This window comes from Carcharodon carcharias, chromosome 5 (assembly GCF_017639515.1).
Source record: "Carcharodon carcharias isolate sCarCar2 chromosome 5, sCarCar2.pri, whole genome shotgun sequence".
Classification (NCBI taxonomy): Eukaryota; Metazoa; Chordata; class Chondrichthyes; order Lamniformes; family Lamnidae; genus Carcharodon; species Carcharodon carcharias.
The window spans coordinates 128,224,921-128,235,752 of NC_054471.1; the positions used below are offsets into that span (position 1 = coordinate 128,224,921).

The 10,832-nt window shown below is 42.3% G+C and overlaps 1 protein-coding gene across 1 annotated transcript in view; it reads right to left on the bottom strand.

Annotated features, from left to right (window-relative positions):
• The window catches only part of pkib (protein kinase (cAMP-dependent, catalytic) inhibitor beta), a 35,744-nt gene extending 25,618 nt beyond the window's left edge, over nt 1-10,126 (bottom strand). The window contains exon 1 of the mRNA XM_041188775.1: nt 10,074-10,126. The gene's annotated coding sequence lies outside the window, so the exon portion shown is untranslated. The remainder of the gene's footprint in view (nt 1-10,073) is intronic.
• Nucleotides 10,127-10,832: the final 706 nt, after the last annotated feature.

The window sequence follows — 10,832 nt, forward strand, 5'->3', positions numbered from 1 at the left end:
AACCTTGTACAACAATCACTGAAAGCAAGCATGCAGCTGCAGCAAGCAGTTAAGAATGCAAATCATATGCTGGCCTTCATTACGAGAGGACTTGGGGCAGAATTTTACATTTGGCATGCAGGCACGCGCCCAACGCGCCAGAACATAATATGACACGTGATGACGTCAAGCATGCGTCCCGACGTCATCGCACTGTCTTGCGATATTTTGATTGGCGGGTGCACGCCAGAGTCGGCTGCATGTCCGTTGATAATTGAAAGACCTATTATGGCCATTAATGAACTAATTAACTTCAAATTTACACTGCTTGTCCAACCTAACGGTTGGCGGGCAGGCGAAAAGGCCTTTTTTTTAGGATACCTCATCCACGAGCGGGATGAGGTTTCCTAAAGCTAATACTGATGAAATAAAAACTTTATTTTGCAAATAAAAACATGTCCCATCTCATGTGACACACATGAGGGGACGTTTCATTAAATTTTACTGTCCTTATATAATTTTTATAAAAGCGCTTCAATCGCCCTGAGGCACGGAGCTGCCTCAGGGAGACTGAAACGCTCTTTCACGTGCATGCATGAAAGAGCGCTGGACCCGACTCTCCCTCTTCCTCCCGCCTGCACAGGTAGTGCTCAGTGCTATCGCTCGCAATCTACACAGGGCAGGCCTTAATCACGATGTGGAGCCGATCACAGGCAGTGGTCAGCTCCGTGACCACCCCCACCCACTCCCATCTGACAACTGGAAAATCCTGGCCTTGGTCATTCATATATTTAAAAAGGAAATAGATAGAATTCTGGACTCGAAAGCCATCAAAGGGTATGGGGAGAGATGAGTATGGTGTTGAGATAGAGGATCAGCCATGATCATACTGAATGGCAGAGCAGGCTCAAAGAGCCAAATGACCTACTCCTGCTCTCAATGTTTTCTGTGAAGCAAATTGGCATAGGGTAACTAAGATTAAAGAGATGAATGCTTGGCTCAAAGATTGGTTGATTCATGGGGCATTGGCACTTGTACTGGGGAAAGCGGGAACTATACCATTGGGAACCATCTGAACCATCCAGGGACCAGTGCTCTGGTGATTCATATAACTAGGGTAGTAGAGAGGACTTTAAATTAAAGAGTGAGAAGAAGGAATCACGTGAGGGGTGTTGTAGTGAAGCAAAGGGAAACAATGAGGCACTAGAGCAAGATAGTGATTTGGGTAATGATAACAGTGTGTGGCAAGACGGGAGACAGTGTCCAAACTTAGGAGAGTACCAACAGTCACAAAAATGGTAAAAGACCCTGTATCTGAATGAGTGCAGCATTCATAACAGAATGGAATGAATTGTCAGCACTGATAGAAATAAATATATATGACCCAATAGCCATTACAGAAACATAGTTGCAGGGTGACCAAGGCTGGGACCTGATTACTGAAGAGTATTTGACATTTCAGAATGATGGCAAGCTAGGGAAAGGTGATGGGGTAGCTCTGTTAATTAAGGACGTCATTAGTATTACCGAGATAACCTTAGCTTGAAAGAGCAAGATGTAGAATCAGTTTAGGTAGAGATAAGAAATAGGAAAGGTATTCTTGTGGGAGAAGTTTATAAGCCCCCTAACAGTAATTACACTGTAGGACAGGGTATACAGAAAGAAATAAATGGGGCATGTAAGAAAGCTGCCACAATAATCATGGATGACTTTAATCTACATGTAGATTTGGAGAATCAGATTGGCAAAGGTAGCCTGGAAAATGTATATGGGATAATTTCTTAGAGCAGTACATTGTAGAGCTAACCAGGGAGCACGTTATTCTAGGCGTGGTATTGTACAATGAGACAGGATCAATCAAGAACCTCATGATAAAGAAGCCTTTAAGTGACAATGATCGTAACATGATAGAATTTCATATTATTTTCATTTTTCATAGGACAAATAAAGAAACAAATGATGGGTTCAGAGGGAGGAGGGGATGTGAATGGCAGAATAATGTACAGGTATTTAATAACTCTCAGCAGAGGTTCATCCCAGTAAGAAGCAAAGACACTTTGAGAAGGATGCATCATCCGTGGTTGATTAAAACATTTATGGATTGTAGCAAAGTTATAGAAATACTGTACAAATCTGCAAAGATTAGTGGTTGGTCAGAAGATTGCTCAATTTTTAAGAACCAGTAAAGAATGACTAAAAAAAAATTAAAGAGGAAGAAAGTTGAGTATGATAGAAAGCCAGCTAGCAAAATAGAAACAGATAGTAAGAGTTTCTACAAATATTTAAATAGGTAACTTAAGCTAGTGTTGATCCTCTAGAGAGTGAGTCTGGGGAATTCATAATAGAAAACAAGGAAATGGTGGAAGCATTTGAACATGTCTCTTGTGTCTGTAAAAGACTTAGAAAACTTCCCAAAGATACTTGAAAATCAAAAGGTGAACAAGCGGGAGGAACTTAAACCATCACTAGGGAAAATGCGCTGGGTAAACTGTTAGAGATAAAGGCTAACAAGTCTCCAGGACCAGATGGTCTGCTTCCTATAGTCTTAAAAAGTAGTGCCTGCAGATATAGTGGATGCATTGGTTACAATCTTCCAAAATTCCTTAGATTCTGGAAGGATCTCAATGGATTGTAAAATAACTAATGTGACACTTTTATTCAAGAAAGCAGGGGTGTGCGGTGGGGAGACAGAAAGCAGGAAACTGCAGGCTAGTTAGCCTAAAATCTATTCTATCATAGGGAAATTGCTAGAATCCATTATTAAGGAGGTGAACATCTTGAACATCATAATGTGATCAGGCAGAGTCAACATGGCTTTGTGAAAGGGAAATCACGTTTAACTAATTTATTACAGTTTTTGAGGAAGTAACAAGCAAGGTGAATAAAAGGGAACATGTGGATTTGTTTTACTTGGATTTCCTAAAGGAAAAGTCACATCAAAAATTAATACACAAGATAAAGGAACATGGAGTAAGAGGTAACATGTTAGAATGAATAAAGGATTGGTTAGCAAACAGGAAGCAGAGAGTAATGATAAATGGGTTGGGTTATTTGGGTTGGCAAGCTGTCAATAGTGGAGAGCCACAGGGGCCAGTACTAGAGCCTCAACTATTTACAATCTACGTCAATGATTTGGAGAAAGGGCCGAATGCATGGTAGCTAAATTTGCCGATGATCCAAGATAGGTAGGAAATTAAATTGTCAAAAGAAGGTACAGGGTCTGCAAAGGGATATACATAGGTTAAATGAGTGGCCAAGAATTTGGCAGATGGAGTTGATGTTGGAAAATGTGAACTTGTCCATTGTCAGAAAGAATAGAAAAGCAGACTATTAATTAAATAGAGAGAGATTGCAGAGCTCAGTGGTACAGAGGGATCTGGGAGTCCTGGTACATGGATCACAAAAAGTTAGTATGCAGGCACAGCAAGTGATTAGGAAGGCAAATGGAATGTTGGCATTTATTGCAAGGGGAATGGAATATAAAAGTGTGTAAGTTTTGCTGTAGCTGTACAAGGCATTGGTGAGACCACATTTGGAGTACTGTGCACAGTTTTGGCCTCCTTATTTGAAAAAGCGATATAATTGTATTGGAAGCAATACAGAAAAGGTTCATTCGATTTATTCCTGGGATGAAGGGCTTATCCCATGAAGAAAGGCTGAACTGGTTGGGCCTATGGCCATTGGAGTTTAGAAGATTCAGAGGTGATCTTATTGAAACATATGAGATTATGAGGGGATTGGACAGGATAGATACCGGTAGGATGTTTCCAAATTGTGCGGAAGATTAGAAGCAGGAGACACAGTTTAAGAATAATAGGTCTCCCTTTTAAGACTGAGATGAGGAAAAAAAATTCTCACAGAGGGTCACTAGTTTGTGGAATTCTCCTCACCAGAGAGCATTGGAGGCTGGGTCATTGAATTTATTCAAGGCAGAGTTAGACAGATTTTTGATAGACAAGAGAGTCAAGGGTTCTGTGGGACTGCATAACAAACTGACAAATGATTTAATTTTCCACAAATTGAAGACCCTTTAAATTTCCTAATCCCTTTCCAAAACTAGGAGCCACTGTTTAAGAATAAGGGGTGGACCATTTAAGTCAGGGATGAGGAGAATTGTTTTCTCTCAGAGGGTTGAGTCTTGGGAGCTCACCTCCTGGAAAGGCGGTGGAAGCAGAGTCTTTGAATACTTTTGAGGCAGAACTAGAAAGATTCTTGATAGGCAAAGGGGTGAAAGGTTATCGGGGGTAGGTGGGAATGTGGAGTTGAGGTTACAATCAGATCAGCCATGGTCTTCTTGGTGGAGCAGGCTTGAGGGGCAGAGTGGCCTACCCCTAAGTCTAATTTGTATGCCCTTATGTTCATATGAACAGTTAATATATTCAGGGCGGAACTAGGGTTGTTGCATATTGTTTATTATTTTGTGAATCTTGTCAGGTTAATTTATGAACATACTTATGCCCAACCATCATTGTGAGGCCAAAGATTCACAGGGAGGTGCATCCCATTGTAAGGGTTGAGATGAACCCACCTGGGATCTTCCAAAGTGTACAGGGTTAGGATAGCTCACTTTATTAGAATGTCATTGATAGGTGCCTGGGCCACCAGCAACATATCTTGGGCATCTGCCTACTAAAGAGGCCTTTAAGTGTGCCAGCAAGGTGGTTTAGGGATCTCCATCTCTAAAATCAATTTTAGATAACATCCCTACCACCATCCCTCTCCTTTTTAAAAGGGTTTTTATAATATTGATTTTTTTTAAAATTGCAACCACTTTCTTCAGGGATCCAAGCCATAAATTCAGCCTGGACTACTAGGTGGGTGCCACTATGCCACAGTATTAGTATTTTTTATTCAGTTTATGTTTGAAAAGCCTATCCTGGGTTGGTTTGGTTGATTGAAAAATCATCGTGGTGGCAGGTGCCAAATTGTGACAACGATACAAGTAATTAAGTAATCATAATTCATGACATTGTTATAGACAGTTGTGGGGAGGTGGTGATATACTGTCACTGGACTGGTATTCCAGAGACCCAGGGTAATGCTCTGGGGACCCAGGTTTGAATCCCACCATAGCAGATGGTGAAATTTGAATCCAGTAAGAAAGTCTAATGATGACCGTGAAACCATTGTCGATTGTTGTAAAAACCCATCTGGTTCACTAATGTCCTTTAGAGAAGGAAATCTGCTGTATGTATCTGCAATGTGGTTGACTCTTAAATGCCCTTTGAAATGGGCCTAGCAAGACACATCTCGAGGGCAATTAGGGATGGGCAGTAAGTGCTGGCCCAGCCACTGATGCCCACATCCCGTGAACAAATGTAAAAAATCATTAAAATAAAATTAAAGGATTGTACAATTATGATCTTTTCAGCATACAAATAATTACAACATTTTGTAAAATTGCAGAATAGAAATGAAAGGTCTATTGCACTCTGCATTTTGTATTAAATGATATGTTGTCAGCTTGAGTTTATTTACATACTATTTATGAGTTTTATAAAGTAGGGGATTGGACCTGGAATATGTGGAGGCCTCAGATTCCACCTCTGCACCACCTCACTTCCCCTATCCCTAACACCAGAAGTTTGTTTTGGGCACATGTTCATATGAACAGTTAATATATTCAGGGCAGAACTAGGGTTGTTAACATATAGTTTATTATACTGTGAATCTTGTCAGGTTCATTTATGAACATACTTATGCCCAAATATCATTGTGGGGCCACTCCCAAAAGGCCATCCCGGATGCTCAAATGTTAGGCTGATTTTGGAATTTTCAGTCATTTCTATGATAGTTAAAATAAAATATAAAAATGTAAAAGCTATGCAAAATACTTCTGAGTGAGCAGCACCATTTTTACAGCACCAGCTGTAAATCATGGGAATAAACTAGGTCACAGAGACAGATAAAATAACGGAATAAATGAAAAGCTTGCCAGTGATTTATTGGTTAAACATACTGCTCAGCGAAATGCAATACACCTTCACCAAGTTAATCACTTAATTGAAGGGGCAAAATTAATTGAGTTAGCATTTAAGATGTTTGATGTTATAATTTTGCTATTTCTCAATTTTTTTTCATCACACTTTTTCAAAAATTAACTTCCAGAGATACCTGCACTTCTGTGAACTGGAGCTGGAGTTTATAAACAACATATCTGGGATAATTTTCCCTTTTACTGTTGGAAAATAAAATGAATGATTTCATTTACTTTAGATCGCTTTAAACCCATGGAAATGGGCTATGCTGACAGACGATCTATTTTAGGCTAAGCTACTAACTTTACTAAGGAGATTATACCGAAACAAATATAGATCTGCAGATTGGATAGATTACCTACCATTGATAGGTAAATGAATCCTTCTCTGAGTCCATCATACTGTATTATTTCAACTTTCTACAAGTCTTTTATCAGGATCTTTAACTGAAGTTTGCCTCATGATGTGGCTGGAATAAACAAACTAAACAATCTTGAGCAACTTTCATATTCATCCATGCTTTGGCAGCGTGTTAAACAAACCAAGATGACGGTACAATGGTAGCAAATAGACAAATGCTATGTTAATGCAGTGACACCTAGTGTACAAATATGGTATTTTAAAATCTTATTAACTTCCAAACCAAACAATGTGGTCTTTATACAAAAACAGAATTACCTGGAAAAACCCAGCAGGTCTGGCAGCATCGGCGGAGAAGAAAAGAGTTGATGTTTCGAGTCCTCATGACCTTGAAACGTCATCTCTTTTCTTCTCCGCCGATGCTGCCAGACCTGCTGAGTTTTTCCAGGTAATTCTGTTTTTGTTTTGGATTTCCAGCATCCGCAGTTTTTTGTTTTTATCTCTGGTCTTCTATTACTGACTTCATAAAATACTCAGCTGGTAATCTCATGGGGAAAAATAGTTACCATTTTACATTAGCCAAATCAGGAAGGTGTGCGTTTTTCCTATAATTGCAAATAAAGAATATAGGAATATATACTATAATTGTTTGAAATTCAACAGCATTAAGTTGCATTTATATAGTACCTTTAAACATAGTAAAACATCCCCGGGCAGATGATGGCGTAGTAGTATTGTCACTAGACTAGTAATCTAGGGACCCAGGGGAATGCTCTGGGAGGGAGTTGCCCTGGGAATCTTCAACAACGACTCTGGACCCCATGAAGTCTCATGGCATCAGGTCAAACATGGGCAAGGAAACCTCCTGCTGATTACCATGTAATGACCGCCCACCACCCCAGCCCTGCCACCGCACCTGCCCTCCCTGTCCTCAGCTGATGAATCAGGGTGACAAGGGCGCAGAATGCACTCTGTCCATCACCAAGAGTGGCTCAGCAGCACTACTACTGACTGAGCTGGCTGAGTCCTAAAGGACATAGCTGCTAGACTGGGTCTGCAGCAGGTGGTGAGGGAACCAACAAGAGGGAAATACATACTTGACCTCGTCCTCACCAACCTGCCTGCTGCAGATGCATCTGTCCAGGACAGTATCGGTAGGAATGACCACTGCACAGTCATTGTGGAGATGAAGTCCTGCCTTCACATTGAGGATACTCTCTGGCGAATTGTGTGACACTACCACTGTGCTGGATGGGATAGATTTGAAACAGATCTAGCAACTCAAAACTGGACATCCATGAGGCGCTGTAGGCCATCAGCAGCAGCAGAATTGAACTCAAACACAATCTGTAACCTCATGGCCCAGCATATCCCCCACTCTACCATTACCATCAAGCCAGAGGATCAATTCTGGTTCAATGCAGAGTGCAGGAGGGCATGACAGGAGCAGCACCAGGCATACATAAAAATGAGGTGTCAACCTGGAGAAGCTACAACACAGGACTACTGGCATGCCAAACAGCATAAGCAGCAAGTAATAGACAGAGCTAAGCAGTCCCACACCCAACAGATCAAATCTAAGCTTTGCAGTCCTGCCACATCCTGTCGTAAATGGTGGTGTACAATTAAACAACTCACTGGAGGAGGAGGCTCCACAAATATCCCCATGCTCAATGATAGGGGAGCCCAGCAGAGCAGTGCAAAAGATCAGGCTGAAGCAATTGTTACAATTTTCAGCCAGAAGGACCGAACGGATCATCCATCTCGGCCTCCTCTGGAGGTCCCCAGCATCACAGATGCCAGTCTTCAGCCAATTCGATTTACTCCACATGAAATCAAGAAATGGCTGAAGGCACTGGATAGTGCAAAGACTATGGGCTCTGACAACATTCCAGCAATAGTGCTGAAGACTTGTACTCCAGAACTTGCCACACCCCTAGCCAAGCTGTTCCAGTACAGCTAGAACACTGGTATCCACCTGGCTATGTGTAAAACTGCCCAGGTATGTCCTGTACATAAAAAGCAGGACAAATCCAACCTGGCCAATTACCGCCCCATCAGTAAAGTAGTGTAAGGTGTTATCAACAGTGCTATCAAGCAGCACTTGCTTAGCAATAACCTGCTCACTGATGCCCAGTTTGGGTTCCGCCAGGGTCACTCAACTCCTGATCTCATTACAGCCTTGGTTCAAACACGGACAAAAGTGTTGAACTCCCTACGTGAGGTGAGAGTGACTGCCCTTAACATCAATGCCGCATTTGACTGAGTGTGGCATCAAGGAGCCCAAGCAAAACAGGAGTCAATGGGAATCAGGGAAAACTCTCCACTGGTTGGATTTATACCTAGCACAAATGAAGATGGCTGGGTTGTTGGAGGTCAGTCATCTCAGCTCCAGGACATCACTGCAGGAGTTCCTCAGGGCATTGTCCTCAGTTCAATCATCTTCAGCTGCTTGGAAAATCTCAGCAGGTCTGGCAGCATCAGCGGAGAAGAAAAGAGTTGACGTTTCGAGTCCTCATGACCCTTCAACAGAACTCAGTCATGAGGACTCGAAACGTCAACTCTTTTCTTCTCCGCCGTTGCTGCCAGACCTGCTGAGATTTTCCAGGTAATTCTGTTTTTGTTTTGGATTTCCAGCATCCGCAGTTTTTTTGTTTTTATCTTCAGCTGCTTCATCACCAACCTTCCTTCCATCATAAGGTCAGAAGTGGGGATGTTCTCTGATGATTGCACAATGTTCAGCACCATTCACAACTCCTCAGATACTGAAATAGTCCATGTCCAAATTCAGGAAGACCTGGATAATGCACTGCTACGCTGGACTCCCCTATCATTGAGTATAGGGATATTTGTGGAGCCTCCTCCTCCAGTGAGTTGTTTAATTGTACACCACCATTTACGACTGGATGTGGCAGGACTGCAAAGCTTAGATTTGATCCGTTGGTTGTGGGACTGCTTAGCTCTGTCTATTACTGAAGCAATTGTTACAATTTTCAGCCAGAAGGACCGAACGGATCATCCATCTCGGCCTCCTCCGGAGGTCCCCAGCATCACAGATGCCAGTCTTCAGCCAATTCGATTCACTCCACATGAAATCAAGAAACGGCTGAAGGCACTGGATAGTGCAAAGGCTATGGGCCCTGGCAACATTCCAGCAATAGTACTGAAGACTTGTACTCCAGAACTTGGGCTGACAAGTGGCAAGTAACATTCACACTACACAGGTGCCAAGCAATGGCAATAAGGCAGAATCTAACCATTGCCCCTTGACATTCAATGGCATTACCATCACTGTATCTCCCACTATCAACATCCTGGGGATTACCATTGACTAGAAATTGAACTGGACTAGCCATATAAATACTGTGGCTATAACAGCAGGTCAGAGGCTAGGAATCCTGCGATGAGCTAGTCACCTTCTGACTTCCCAAAGCCTGTCCACCATCCCCCCACTTGCCCGGATGAGTGCAGCTCCCACAATACTCAAAAAGCTTGACACTGTTCAGGACAAAGTAGCCCGCTTGAATGGCACCACATCCACAAACATTCACTCCCTCCAGCACCGACACACAGTAGCAGCAGTGTGTGCCATCTACAAGATGCACTGCAGGAATTCACCAAGGCTCATTAGACAGCACCTTTCAAACTCATGACCACTACCATCTATAAAGGACAAGGACAGCAGATAGATGAGAACACCACCACCTGGACGCTCCCCTCCAAGTCACTCACTGTCCTGACTTGGAAATATATTACCATTCTTTCACTGTCGCTGGGTCAAAATCCAGGAGCTCCCTTCCTGGTGTACCTACACCACATGAATTGCAGCAGTCCAAGAAGGCAGCTCACCACCACTTTCTCAACCACCAACTCGGGATGGGAAATAAATGCTGGCCCAGCAGCAAAGTCCACATCCTGTGAATGAATAATATTTTAAAAATCAACCAATTAGTGCCACCTGAGCAGATATTAGGGCAGATGACACAAAAGTTTGGCCAAAGTGGTATGTTTTAAGAAGTTTAAGGATTGTCTTAAAAGAGGAAAGAGAGGAAGAGACTCAGAGAGGATATTCCAGAACTTAGGGCCGAGGCAGCTGAAGACATGGCCACCATGGTGGGGTAACTAAAACTGATGGGTGTGCAAGAAGCCAGAATTTGAGAAGCGCAGATATCTTGGAGGGTTGTGGAGTTGGAGGAGATTATAGAGATAGGGAGGAGTGAAGCCATGGAAAAATTTAAAAACATAAGATCATAACAAATAGGACAGAAGGCCATTCAGCTTATTGAGCTTGCTCCATCCTCTAATAAGATCATGGCTGATCTGATTGTGGCCTTAATAGCACTTTCTTGCCTAGCCTTCATTATCCTTGACTCCCTTGTCAATTAAAAATCTGTTTAACCCAGCCTTGAACATATTCAATGATCCAGTCTCCAGTGCTCTCTGTGGAAGAGAATTCGAAAGACTAATGACATTCTAAGTGAAGGAATTCCTCCTTAATCTCCATCTTAAATAGGA